This window comes from Cololabis saira, chromosome 22 (genome assembly GCF_033807715.1).
Source record: "Cololabis saira isolate AMF1-May2022 chromosome 22, fColSai1.1, whole genome shotgun sequence".
In the NCBI taxonomy this organism is placed as follows: domain Eukaryota; kingdom Metazoa; phylum Chordata; class Actinopteri; order Beloniformes; family Belonidae; genus Cololabis; species Cololabis saira.
In genome coordinates this window covers 27,927,306-27,941,134 of record NC_084608.1, presented here as the reverse complement: position 1 = coordinate 27,941,134, position 13,829 = coordinate 27,927,306, and the positions used below count along the sequence as shown (strand labels likewise).

Genomic DNA, 13,829 nt, shown 5'->3' with positions numbered 1-13,829 from the left:
CACTTTGGCCGGAGTTTTCAGAACTGATCGTTTTTGGTGACTTTGAGCTTCGTTTTCGTGTAAACGAACGGCCAAAACGCATGAAAACATCACAGTTTTTGCTACGTGTAAATGGGGCCTTAGATGTTTCCCGGCTTCAACACACCTGATTCTAATTAACGGTCCTCATTAGCTTATCATCAAGGTCTGGACAACTCTATTGATGACACAGCTACTTGTATCACGGTGTGCTGAAGCAGGGTAGCATCTAAGACATGCAGGAACGTGGCACTCGAGGACCAGGGTTGCCTACCCCTGGTTAATATAGAACATGGAAACTCTTCCATACAAAACACACCTGGGCATTGCATTTACCTGGAGTAAAGTTTTCTGGAACATCCCCTCATGGGAAGATAGGCAGCTATCCTCAATGCTTTGCTGGACACCTGCTGATGATCAGTTAATTAAGAGCTGGTGATTACCTGCACCTGGCTGCCTCTTACCAGCTTACTGTACATTCTATGCCTTCATTTTTGTTAAGTTTTGCCATTATTTACCGATATTGTTGTCATCTCAGGCTGTACAGCCAATATTGTATTATTGTGTCCAAATGGGTGAAAAAAACTCATCAATTCAAAGTTTTGCTTATTTTATTATCTTTTCTTTATAATGAGCATTCTAAACATTATTTTTATATTTATTTGACGTGTTATATATTAACTAATTATCTAACAAATAGCCAACAGATGCACCAGTAATGAAGATGATAGGCTCATTTGTTGTTGTCCTCATCCAGCCCATATGGGTAAGGCCGTAACTGTTATTACTGAGTAGGAACTGCTACAGATGCCATAAGGCCTTATTGATGGGAAGAAAATGCACCTTTTTCCCAATGTTTTTGCAGTACTACATGTAAAGAAGATCAGCATATGTTCTGTAGTATTTAGACAAGTGGCAGCCCAGTTGTTTGTACATTCTGCCAAAAATCCTACCCCATCCTCCTTAAATCCCTCATGCTATTGGATTCCAATGCACCTCTTTTTCCTTGAGAGTCTGGGACTGCGAGAACCTTTAAATGTGTAATTGAAACTACAGTCAGCCATACCAATGTGCCTGTGCTGAGCGGAACCCAATCAATGCAACATTAACGGGGACAGCTGAGGAAAGTGGCACTTGCTTTAGATCTGTCCACAAACGTACGCACGTACACCCACACACACCCAGCAAACACACACCCACACACACACACACACACACACACACACACACACACACGCAGACAACTGTCCCAGTGTTTCAGAGGAATTCAGATGACATGAGGCATTCGTTCAAGAACAAAAAAAAAAAAACCAGACTTTCCACTGGCTGTCCATCTACAGAGGGAGCCCGGAGAGACGGGGGAGAGACACCGATTTGCAGAAAAAAGGGCTGCAGTCAGTGACTGGACTGCTGTTTTCCTGCAGTGCGCGTACATTTCCGAGCTTCCCCTGGTGCGGCATCGGGAGGATCGGGTCGCCACAAACTCCCACTCCGTTACCCAGCGCTGTCCGTCACTCCCATCACTCCCATCACTCCCATCACTCCCAACTCCGCCGAGGCGCCGTGCGCAACAACGCACGGGAGCGCACGGCCAAAGTCGCCGCTTGGAAGCGCCGGATTGCCGTGTTGAACTTGGACTGGACCGTCTGGGGCGCAAGTTCCTTGCGCCCCAGACGGTCCAGTCCAAGTTCAACACGCGCACAGACGCAAACGGGAACTTGCAGCAGGTTAACACAAGGAAAGCCAATAAGCAGGGCAAAGTTATACATTTATCCCCTCTTCTTACCTGCTCTCCTGCCCCTCCTGGACGCGCATGACAGCTGACGGAGGGCGACAACAGAGCTGGTTTAGATTTAGATTCCGTGTCTCTCAGGTTCCTCCAGCCCCTGCCATCCTCTCCGGGGCGAAGCTTCTCCGCGCGGCTCCAGGAGATCCGTCTCTCTCCCTCTCTCTCCAGAGCCAGTGCGCATCTCTCTCTCCCCGGCTTCCCTCTCCTCCCACCCGGCTACTGCGGCGGCTCCGGCCGGCAGAGGCGCCTCATTGGTCGGATCCCCCGTCAGTCAGTGACCGCGGCGCTCGGACCCTCCTCCATACCTCCTCCATACCTCCCCCCCCTTCCCTCCTCCATACCTCCACCTCTCTCCTTATCTCCCTCTCATCCTCTGCTCCTGTCTTTCTCTGTTAACACGTGATTATATAAGATAGTGATCAGGAAGTGATATGTTATCCCATTCTCGTTTTCCTACACACACATATATGCACCCCCCCCTCCCCCCTGCCAGAGTGTCCCATTGAATACAAAACACCTGCAATGGAGAAGCAGCAGCTATAGATATAGAAGCACAACTACATGCTGGGCGTTGGTTTAGTTTTCTTTTGTTTGCTTTGATTTGTTTTGTTTTTGATTATATTTATATATACATATAAATTGAGTATTTTATCACTATATTGAACAATAATTAAGTAAGGGTGCTTGGTTATGTGTGTAAGCTTATTGAAACTCTGGTTATATGTAAGAATGTACACTGAAAAAAATAAATCTAAGCGCATGTAAATATAACATGTTTAAATCTGTGATATTAACAATTAAAAATTAAGTTTGTTGCTTTACATGAATACATCTAGTTTTGAACTTAATCTGCATATGTTCAAAAAACAAGACATTGTGCATTTTTTTCCTTAACAAGCAGTATTTATGTAATCCCAGGCAATCTTTTCATTTACACACAAACAACAAGCAATGATCTTGTTGTATTTACCTTTCCTTGAACAATTTTAATCTATTGAGCAGATTGACCAACGTTTAGATGAAACATGCTTTATTTGTTTAAGTAGAACACCACAGTAAAAAATATCTTGCTTGATCTACCTAAAAAAAAAAATTAAGGCAACTTTTTTGCATGAGATTTTTATGTAGATCAAGTCTTTGTATAAACTACTTAATTTTTAGTATGTACAAAATTCATTTGCAAGTAAAGTCAACTTAATTTTGATAAACAAAGTAAACTTAACACAATTAATTTGACTGTACTTGCAAAATGTATTATTTACATACACAAAATTAAGTAGTTTATACAAAGATTAGTTTTTATTGATCTACATAATAATCTCATGCAAAAAGTTGACTTATTTTTTTAAGTAGATCAAGCACAATATTTTTTATCAGTGTACATATAATTGAGTATTATATCACTATATTGAATAGTTATTGAAGTAGGGGTGTTTGGTTATGCATGTTTTATAAGTAAGCTTATTGAAACTCTGGTTATATGTAAGAATGTATGTAAGATTCAGGACTAGGACTCAATAAGTGTTTACTTCAATCCTACTCCGTTTCGAACATGTTGGTGGATCCGTGAGGTCTGCCCAAGTGCTGTCTTGCCTTCTGTCTACAAACACATATATATGTATTTGTTTATTATTTTTTTTACTTTTTTGTATTCTTTTTTTTTTTTAACATGCATGTTCGAAATAAAATCTTCAAATCTTCAAATAGATAAATGCCTTGAAATACGAGTTTACTTGAATTTACTTTCTAAAGCTACCATACGTAGGATTTGCACGTTATGATATTTAAAAATCAACAAAGAGATTGCGAGTGTGTAGAATCAGTTTTATGCCACGATGAGTGGGGATGCTCTGGCGAGCCCTGTGGTATCAGTTGGTCCCATTCACGGGTCAATATTCAGTTTTTACTTCCGAAGGTCATCAAGTGTCCACTAGGGCCCAGTTCCAAAGCAGTGATAGTATCCACAGCTAGCTTGTATATCTGTGATCACTGAAGGGGGGTGTGACTTTTTATGTATTTCTATTCATTAGAATTATATTACACCATACATGTATGCAGAATACGAGGCGTTACAGCTGCATTGCAGTATATGATGCCGAATGGCTCACAGCCATCACTTTCATTGAACTTCTGAGCTGTGATGAACATCAAAGAACATAATCATACTTATTTTAAAGATCATGAGGCTTGTTGCACTGTTAATTATAATAACACATTGCAGCAAGGGGTTCTGGGAACGGGTTGGTCTAGGGTCTATAGTCAAACGTGAAGCAGCTGAAGGAGGTTTGCTTCATTGTACATGCTGGAGACTAGCTGATGCATTTTTCACCCCTGCCCCCGCTGGTCTTGAGTGGTATTGTTACATAGTGTGCCTTTTAAAGGTTTTGTGAAATTATTTGGCTTTTGATTTTTAGAAAACATTTTGTTTTTCCTCTCTTGTGGCAAACATTCTTCTCCTGCAAATACAATTATGGCAGCACAACAGTGCACAATTAAGTTCTAGGTTTTTATGTTGAAATGTAGTTTTATGTTTAAATGCAGGATAAGACTCTGCATCTAATCCTGAGCAGGAAATCATTCAGAACTTTTGAAGCTCCAGACTAAACGTGATGCTGCTTTTATTCATTTTCAAGGTCTTTACAGTTTTTATTTATTTAACTTCTCTCTTTGTGTGTTGATAGTTCTGACAAAATAGCATAAAACTATTTTAGTATTTATCTGCCTAACAATAGCAGTGAAACACATGACAAAGGTGATTTTGTGAAATATTTACAGCAAGCCTTGCTTACTAGGAAAACACAGAACACAGGAGCGGATGTTGTTAACAAAGCCTTTAGGAAGGTAAGGAACTCCACTTTATGGTATTTCAAAAGCGAGGAGATGTTTATGCTTCAGTAATTTCAAGTTCAAATAAAAATAATGACTGTCTCTGTCTGTTATTTTGCTCCTCAGTCAAAGTCATTCTTGAATCCACGGGGGGGTCCTGAGTCCATCTGCATGTAAGCACATGAGCTTGCAGCAATGACAGCTACATTTCTCACATTTAATGAAGATGAAAATCAGGATTTCACTTTTAAAGGCAGAAGAAGAAGGCAGGCTCTAAGAATATGACCTTTTTAAAAACATTAAGTATCTTTTAGGTTCCTGCTTGGGATCTTTGGGTCGCTAACAGCTGAGCGCCACTTTCATCACCCGGAAACTCAGCTTTGCTATCAGCAACCGATCAGCACAGCCACCAATTACTCCAGCGAGTTCAGAAGACAGTGAGGTCAACATCTAAGCAGTGGAAGTATGGAGATTCATGAAGTTTAATTTGCTTTTCTTTGCCAAGCCCCAGATGAAAAATGTGAGCTTTGACTGGGCAGAGAAGTGTGAACACCTTTTTAGCCTTTTCAGGAAACATCCTGCAAGGAGTGCCATCTAGCCGGAATCTATCAGAAATGATTTGCACGACAAAACTTTACGATTATAGACTGTGGACTTAACCTTGTAACATATTTAAACTGGACATATTCAATTAGTGAATTAACATAATATGACAAAGTTTACCTTGTGTCTCCTAGCAGTTTGTAAACTTAAAGGGGACCTATTATAAAAAACACGTTTTTTCTTGCTTTAACATATATAAAGTGGTCTCCCCTCAGCCTGCCAACTCAGAGAAGGAGGAAAGCAACTATATTCTGCAGTGTCTGTACAGCCGCCCGGATGAGCCGTCCAGTGTCATGTTGCTTCTACGAGCTGTTCAGATTCTGCTCCTGTCGTTACGTAACCAAAATGCAATTTACATAGGTCGGCCTCCGATGCGTGAAACCACGCCCACAACTAACTCCGCCGGCCGGAGCTTCCGCCATTTTTTTCGTAGCGGTGTATCGCATCATTCAGGCAGCCAATCAGCACAGTGCGTCATTATCATAGCCCCGCCCACTCAGACTCCTGCATAGATAATGAGGTTAGAGACCGGGATGATAAAGACATGGCTCAGAGGCTGAATTTCTAATTTATTTAGCAAAAAAAATCAAAAGCTTGTTTTTAAGACATTCAAGGCCTGTTTAAAATAGGTATTAGATGCCATAATAGGTCCCCTTTAAATGTATGAATCAATGATTTTTCACCTGGAGATCCAGGAGTAATGCCCTGCGACTTTCAATAAAGGAAAACATCTTGTTTTGAATCTGGAGTTTTATTGCTTTGAGGTGTGTTGTGAAATTCAAAACCGTATTTGCAACTACACGCATCCGTGGAAACACTTTCCTTCTCAAATGTCTGCACATGTCGTCTCCCTGACAGCCCGTCACCGGCTCCGTCCCCCGGAGGCTTTTAGATGATGGCTGTCTGGCCATGATCTGACTGAGGATTGAACATGCAGACTCACACTTAGAAACGCTACCTGGAGAAGTTCACATCCTCTTCTCGTTTTGTTTTTCAACACTTTTGGGACTTAAACATCTCTAAATACAAAGGAAAGTCAGACAAAACAAAACTGTTTCTGAATAAAACTCACCTGCGTTACATTTTTGAAAGGGGTTATTTTAAGCCAAGCCATACTCTTTTCTAACCTGAATTCTGACAAGATTTACAAGATAACGAAAAGAAAAAATACCTATCAAACTCCAAGGTATCATTTTCTGGATAAATTACTGAAATTTAGGCTGAATCTGACAGGGGATATACTTGTGGACGATTGCTCTTCCTCCATGTGTTGAGCTGAAGTCGCTGGTGGCCGTGAATCAGCAGCTAAAGTGGTCTTTCTATAGCTGCAAGGTCGACGGTTAATTTCCCAGCTCCCCCCGCACTTTCCTGGGTAAGAAATTGAACCTCACATTGTCTCTGATATGCGAATAATGTGTAACTACAGAGAAATAGTTGTAGATACCATTAAACCATGTCAAAAAGAGAGTCCATCCCTTCTTCCGCTGTAAGGTTTTACAGATATAACAATATAACAACAGATTTTGTTCTCATCAAGTCTCAGAATCAGGTCAGTATAACTTCAAGTGCATATTAAACCATGTCAGTATAAATTTAACAAAAACAAACAAGGCAAAAGGAATAAACAGTGTGAATAACTAAATGCAGCTTGTAGAACCACTTTTAGCATCAATAACTTGATATAGTAATTTCCTGTTTGTTATCTGTACCCCGGATCACAGTGGAAGACCTGTGGCTCACTTCTCTTTACAACGGGACTTCAGTTCATTGAGCTTTTCAAGCCATTAATTTATGCACAGCCCTCTCAGGAGCATCATTCCACTTGGGTTGAGGTGTTGAGGTCACTGCAACACCTTGAAATATATACCATATTTTCTGGACTATAAGCCGCACCTGCATATAAGCCGCACCCGCTCTATTTAAAAAAAAAAAGATATGCAAGCCGCAGATATTTATGTTGTTAGATTAGATATTTACGACATGTACAGAACGATTTTGAACTGTAAATGATGTACATGTTTGTACCTAAATAGATCCTTTCCTAACAGTGTCTTTTAACATGGCAGCAACTTTGCAGATTAAAACGGGACAGAACCAAGAGAAAATAACCGGTATTTATTTATCTATTTATCTGTTTGAAATCTGCTTTTACCTACTTCTATCTGCTAAAGAAGTAGCGTATTCTTCTTTGCATTTATTTTGTCTTAGTTTTGATTCTAATTCCGGTTAGAGCGCCTCGAGGTGGAAGAAAAATCCACAGAATAGCGGCACCTTTGTATAAACCGCACGTTTTATACTATGAAAAAAGTAGTGGCTTATAGTCCAGAAAATACGGTATATTCCTTGTTTTTTTTAGTCATTCTGTTTCAGATTTGCTTGGATCATTGTCCCATTGCAAAGCTTCTAGCTGCTTTAGAATAGAATGAGCCTTTATTGTCACTGTACATAAGAATCACCTCATTAAATTTGTATGGTGAAATTTGGTAGAGCGTTCCCCACAAACAGAGCACTCTCCTCAAAACCGGATGTAAGTTAGACAGACGGCCTCACGTTTGACTCTACAGTACTCTGATATACTGTACAGGGAAACTTAAGGCTTGAATAATCCATGTGGCTGCAAAACCCCAAATCACCATCCCTCCACCACCGTGCTTGACAGTTGGGAAGATGCATTTGTGCTGATATGCTGTGTTTTGGAACCATATGCACTGTAGGTGGGCCTGCATTATGTCCAGACATCTCCACTTTGGCCAGTCCAAAAGGACATCCAGAACTTCAGTAAGCTACATCTCAGGACCTCATAGTCCCAGAATTTATGTAGTTTTGCGACTCTCAGCTGTGCTGCCATGTTCTCCATCAACAAACCTTAGCTGTTCAGTCGTTTTCCAACAAACTTTAACATGCTAACTGATGTCTGCAAAGTCTGAGATATATCTTTGAGGTTTTTGCGTCTTTGTTACATTTTTTCTGAGCATTGTACTGCCTGACCTTGGGCTAAACAATCACTCCACAACCCGTCATCATTACGGAGGTCTTTTTTGCTCACCATCAACACATCCAAGTGTTTCAGTAATAAAACAAAATACAACTTATTTCATTTATTTTGAATGTGCTTAATGATGAATTAATCAGCTGTATTTGGTTAGCAGTAACTGGGTAGTGCATACTTGGTACAAATGCCTTTGGCAATGTCCTCCTTGTTAGCACATCAGATTAAATGTCTTCTCATTTTAAGTCTTTTGGGCGCTTTAACCTTACTGAGAAGTGAATAGCAATAAAAGTAAGATGGGAGTCATAGAAACACACTGTTCAAGATGAAAGTAATAGAAAAACGGACACAATCAAGTCAAATCTGGATCTGACAACTCATTCCCTCCACTCCTCCCCTCTCATATGCGAATGCATTTGCTGGATCCTAATAAGGCACAGGCTGGCACTGGAAAGGGCTTGTATTTGTAAATGCTGCAGAAGAGAGTTTGCTGGAAAAAAACCCCATTGAAATTAAATAAGTGCATGCTTTTTTAGAAAGGACAAATTCCAGTCATTTAGCTCTGGCAACTGGGTTAATGAAATGTCTGGCAGAGAGGCTTTTACCATGGCAATTTATTACTAAAGTAGGTTAAGTTCTGAGATGGCATTTATTTGATCGTATTGCGTATAAAACTGAAAGGAGAAACACCAGATGTGCACGGTAAAAAGTTCAACAGCTATTGAGAGTCAATATGAAATTATAGTCAAATAATGACTCTCGGTGGATGAACACTTGGTATTGATCACACGATGAGCAATTGTGATGTTCAGTGTTCTGTTGCAGCAAATATCAGGAGGACAAGCGCAGCCATTGATTAAGCTTTACTCAACCTTTCATCATCAAATTTACAGCGATTATTAAAATATTCAAAGAAAAGAATAATGATAATACATGAAAGAAAAACACAATAAGACAAGATTTGTTTCAAACCGTCGGCTGCCAGGCAACACGGGTCCATACCTGGTTCTGTGAATCCTGTCACTTCCTACTGTGGTGACAATCCTTTTTTTGGCTTCAGAACAGAGTCACTCTCACTAGCCAGCACTTCTCAGCTTGCACACACTTTTCTGCTTTCAAAGCCTCATTAGTCTGTTTTGAAACTCTTCTTCATCACATTGCCAGGGCTTTTTTTAAAATAATTATTGTAATTTTCCGTTTTTTTCCCCTCCTGTCAGTCTGTCACTGCTCCCTCCCTCCTGCTCCTCTGAAAGTGGATTCACGTCACACAGGTACCCTTGGGCCAGCTGTTGAGTCTGCTTACGAATACAGCTAGGCTTTTGCTCTCTCGCCGTCCAAAGGGAAACTAAATGAATAATGAACATGGCGGCGAAATGGACGAGTGGAAGTAGAGTCTGAGCACAAGAGTGAGAGATTGAGGCCACCGGGGACCAGGACACGATGGTGAGACTGAGGGAGGGCAACTTGTTAGTGCTCAGCCATCAATTAGGCCGCGGCGGAGAGATGAGGAGAACGGGAGGCCGATGCGTCATGGACATGGGGACAAGGAAGACGGGGCTGCAGGTCTTTAAACTAAAGAGCGTGCTTGCTGAGGAGACAAATTAGGCTTTAGAGATGAGGAGGCAAGCGGCAGGATGAGCGTAAGGAGGAAGTGAACATGGAGAGACAGGGGTCTCGAAGGCGTCAGCAACTCCTCAGCACACTGCCTGCAGCTTTAACTCTCATCCAAGCCTAGTTCTCCCTGCCAACACAACTGTGTCTGGTCCACATCCAGAGCTGGCACACAGCATGTAAAGCCCTCTAAAGTGGATGTGCTCAGTATGTTAAACAAAGTAACGACTCTCCTTGAAACCGTAGACAGGTATGTTCACTCTCAGCTCTGAAATGCAAGAAAAAGAGCCTTATATTCAGGCCAAATTTGATACTTTTCCCATGAAATTATGCGGTATCAGTACACAGCTTAGATAAGTCATGTCTACAGTAGTTTCACTGACATTATAGCAAGTAAATGGATTCAAATTCAAACACCAACCCAGAGGTCTGCCCGGTTCCTGCAGCATTTATGTCAATTTATAATACTGTCCCGACACTAGTTAATTCTGCATCGTAAAATCAAGGTTTCAGCACAAAAAGTGCAATATATGTGGTATCAGCACGCCCATGCTCATGCACAACCATTTCCAGACACTCGCATGTGCATTTTCTGGCATAGACTGTACAAGTAGGACTGGACAACCCCCCTGTGATGTCACCTACAGGTTTTCTGAAGAGTGAGTGCTGCTCGTACCACAGGAGTAAAATATACTTTAAAAGAAGCTTTTTTTTCTGTATCTTCTGTGGCATGTTTACCAAAGCATGTCACAGCAATTTCATTAAGACTTCAGGAAATCGTGTCAACTTTTAGAAATCAACAAGGTTCTCCTCTGTCTTCCCCGAATCCGCTGGAAACTCTAATTGTATACAATTCCCTCCGTCAGCTGCCTGTTGAAAGCTGCACATGCTGGAAATTACAGATCGACCGGTTTATTTACTCCTTTAAGTCACATATTCAGGTAGTCCGGAGCTCCGTTATTATTCTCCTCACTGCACGTCAAGGCGATCAAAGGTTTTCCAGGTATCATTGAGAGGTGTTGCATAAATAAACGCGCTCGTGTCACACTGGGAGCATCTTGTATAAACAGAAGACACGACCTCGCGCAAACACCTGACAACCTCTGTGGCTGCATGATAGTTGGCATCCTGTCAAATGCCTGAAACTGGCGCTTCAGGGGGAAAAAAAGTTTTTCTTTCTGCACTGTTTATCATCAAACACAGCTTTTAATTTCAGTCTGGCTTTGGCACCTTCAGCTCTAGGTAAAGCATGTAGCATAAACAGCCCCAATAATGTAAATCTGTGATAAAACAGAAGCCTGTAAAGCTGCTCGACACTGATATGAAGTGCATGATTTCACTAATGAGACCTTAGAGAACTTTCTTGACTGTGAAACTAAATAAACGACAAGCTGCACAGTGCTTCAGAGCTTATTCAGATATTGATCTACAGGGCCATTTCTCTGCATGATGTCCATTTCCCTGACGGTTTTTTAATGACATGTCAGTAAATCATTTTGCCAGTGGGGCTAATTGGTGAAGAGCCTCTAACGATACTCCGAGATTACAATGTCCTCCTTGGACAAGATTGCAAGCGATTAACTTGCGAGGACATTGTTGTGCGGCAGCTTTTCTTTTTTTTTTTTCTCCTTTTTAATTATGAAACCGGCTTCTGTGGACCATCCATATATAAGAGATATTTGGTCAATTAATCACAGCGAAGCAGAACTGAGGGATTATGCACTTGAGTGAATCTCATTTCAAGCTGCTGGTGTGGGTGAGTGTGAGTGTGCACGGGCGCTGCTGTGGACACAAACAAATGGCAGAGGCAGCAGGCTACGCTAGAGCCGGGAGACACACATCACCGGGGGAGGACTGGGAATTTGTTTGCCTCTTGCAACGCGTCTAATTTATATATGGCTGACGAGCATCAAGGTTGCACGCCGCCCCGCCATTAAAAATCCATGTAGCTACTCCTCTTCCTCTCTGCGGCGAACACTCGGAGCATTCCTCGTCAGGAGCTCTTACCTACGCAAAACAAATTGCTGCTCAGGAATCAACCGAATCTTTGTTTTAACTGACAAATCTGCATTGTTTCCTCATTAGCTTGCATCAAACGTCGCCGTGACGAATATGCTGCCTCTCAAAAGCTGCTGTCTGATGCACAACAGTGTGCAGAGCCACAGAGCAGGCTGTACAAAAAACTTCCAGTGAGAGGCTAAGGGATTGACTAAATCCTCCAAACAATGCATTGATCTTTGGAAGGATATTGCTTTTTCATTTATTTGTCAACAGTTTTAATGCATGAATCTTTGTCGTAACGGAAACGCTCATGGGTTTCACATTCCCAGTTAAGATTCTGTGTATTTTACTTAATTATGTGAAGAGACTGTTTCCACATCAGGTAGTTTAGAGGCAGCTATTCAAATCCAGCTCACACAGCGACAAGTCGGAGAAATACTGTACCAAACCAGTTTGGACATGAAATATCCCAGCGGTTCTGATGGAAAAAACAAAGACAGCCAGGAGTAACAGGCAGAAATACTTACAAAATGGGCAAACAAGACAACTAATAAACAAATCAGTCACTCTCATACTCAATCCAGACAATCCAGACAAGTGATTATTCATTACACATATGTTTTCATCTATATTTGTTCAAAGGCACAGAAATGAACTGATGAGCTGTCTGTTCACAGTTCATGAAATCTGATGCTTCAACTTCTACCATGGATGGATTAATATTAAAGCTTCTCAACCATGTCGTTTTTGACTACAAACCACAATATATAACCGTTATCATGTTTGCATGACTCTAACCCTAAACCACCACAACAAAACGTTAACCTGAGAGATGAGACAGTGCCCATGCTGGGTCTTAGAGTTTTCTTGTTTGGCAGCCCACGGTGCCACCCCACTGTCCATCCATCCTACAGGCATTTTATTAAAAACATAAAATCCACTTCTCTAACTGTTTACTGTAAATATAAATGCACTGATGTTACAATTTGTAAAGGGAGACACAGGTGTCTGTACAGTATGTGTAACATTTTGGAGGCCAGACAGCATTTATAGACTCAGCAGCTTTGAATGAGGGGATCTCATCTGCTGCCAAAGTGAGCAGCGGCGAGCAGAAGGTGAAATGGAGAAGCGTCATGTGAAAAATAAGAGTCACATTTAACAGCAATAAGTTGAATCTGTTGTTTTCCTTTTGTTATCAGTTTCTACATCTTTGTGGAGGAATCTTCACTTCACTTGAACACCAATTCAGTTCAATTAAGTTTATTCACAGGTTTCTTACGGCTTCTAGTCAAAGTCAAACCTTAACTTAGACGCGTTGATCTGGCGAAAGCTACCCATGCGCTTGGATAACTGCGAGTCCCTGTACATCATCGGCCAGTTTGAACTCAACCGCAGCTTGTTCACAACACGGGAGCTCGTCTCATAACTGGGACAAAGAAACGCAAAACGCTGCCTCTTTCCTCACTTCACTGGCTTCCGGATTGATTTTAAGATCCTTAAATTTGTTTTGAAGTCTGTAAATGGACTGGCCCCAGATCATTTATCTGACCTTGTTAAGGTGCACCAACCCTCCAGAGCCCTTGGGTCAGCGACCAGATGGTCCTGGACGTTCCTCCATCCCTCATAAGGACCAGAGGAGATCCAGCTTTTGGCCGTCGCACTGTGGAACATGTTTCCCTTCTCGGTGCGGTCTGCCAATAAGCTGTCCATTTTTAAAACGCGTCTTAAAACCCATTTGTTCACCTTGGCTTTTGGCTGAGCAGCTTTATTTGTCTTGTTTTAATGTTTATTGTTTTTATTGATGATAATGTTGTTACTGTAAAGCACTTTGGGTGGTCAAAAGCCTTTTATATGTGCTAAATACAGCTGACATTGACAAAGCTGACGGGTAACACATGTGCTCAAACCACCAAGGACCGGGAAACAATGTCAAGCTCCCGCTAACTTATTTGAATCATTATTTGGATGTAAGAAAATAGAGTAATGTCTCTC

The 13,829-nt window shown here is 41.4% G+C and overlaps 1 protein-coding gene across 2 annotated transcripts in view; it reads right to left on the bottom strand.

Annotated features, from left to right (window-relative positions):
- LOC133423643 (cadherin-18) overlaps positions 1-1,972 on the bottom strand; it is a 161,468-nt gene extending 159,496 nt beyond the window's left edge. For both annotated transcript variants that reach the window (XM_061713908.1, XM_061713910.1), the window contains exon 1: positions 1,805-1,972. The gene's annotated coding sequence lies outside the window, so the exon portion shown is untranslated. The remainder of the gene's footprint in view (positions 1-1,804) is intronic.
- Between the last annotated feature and the right edge of the window lie 11,857 nt (positions 1,973-13,829).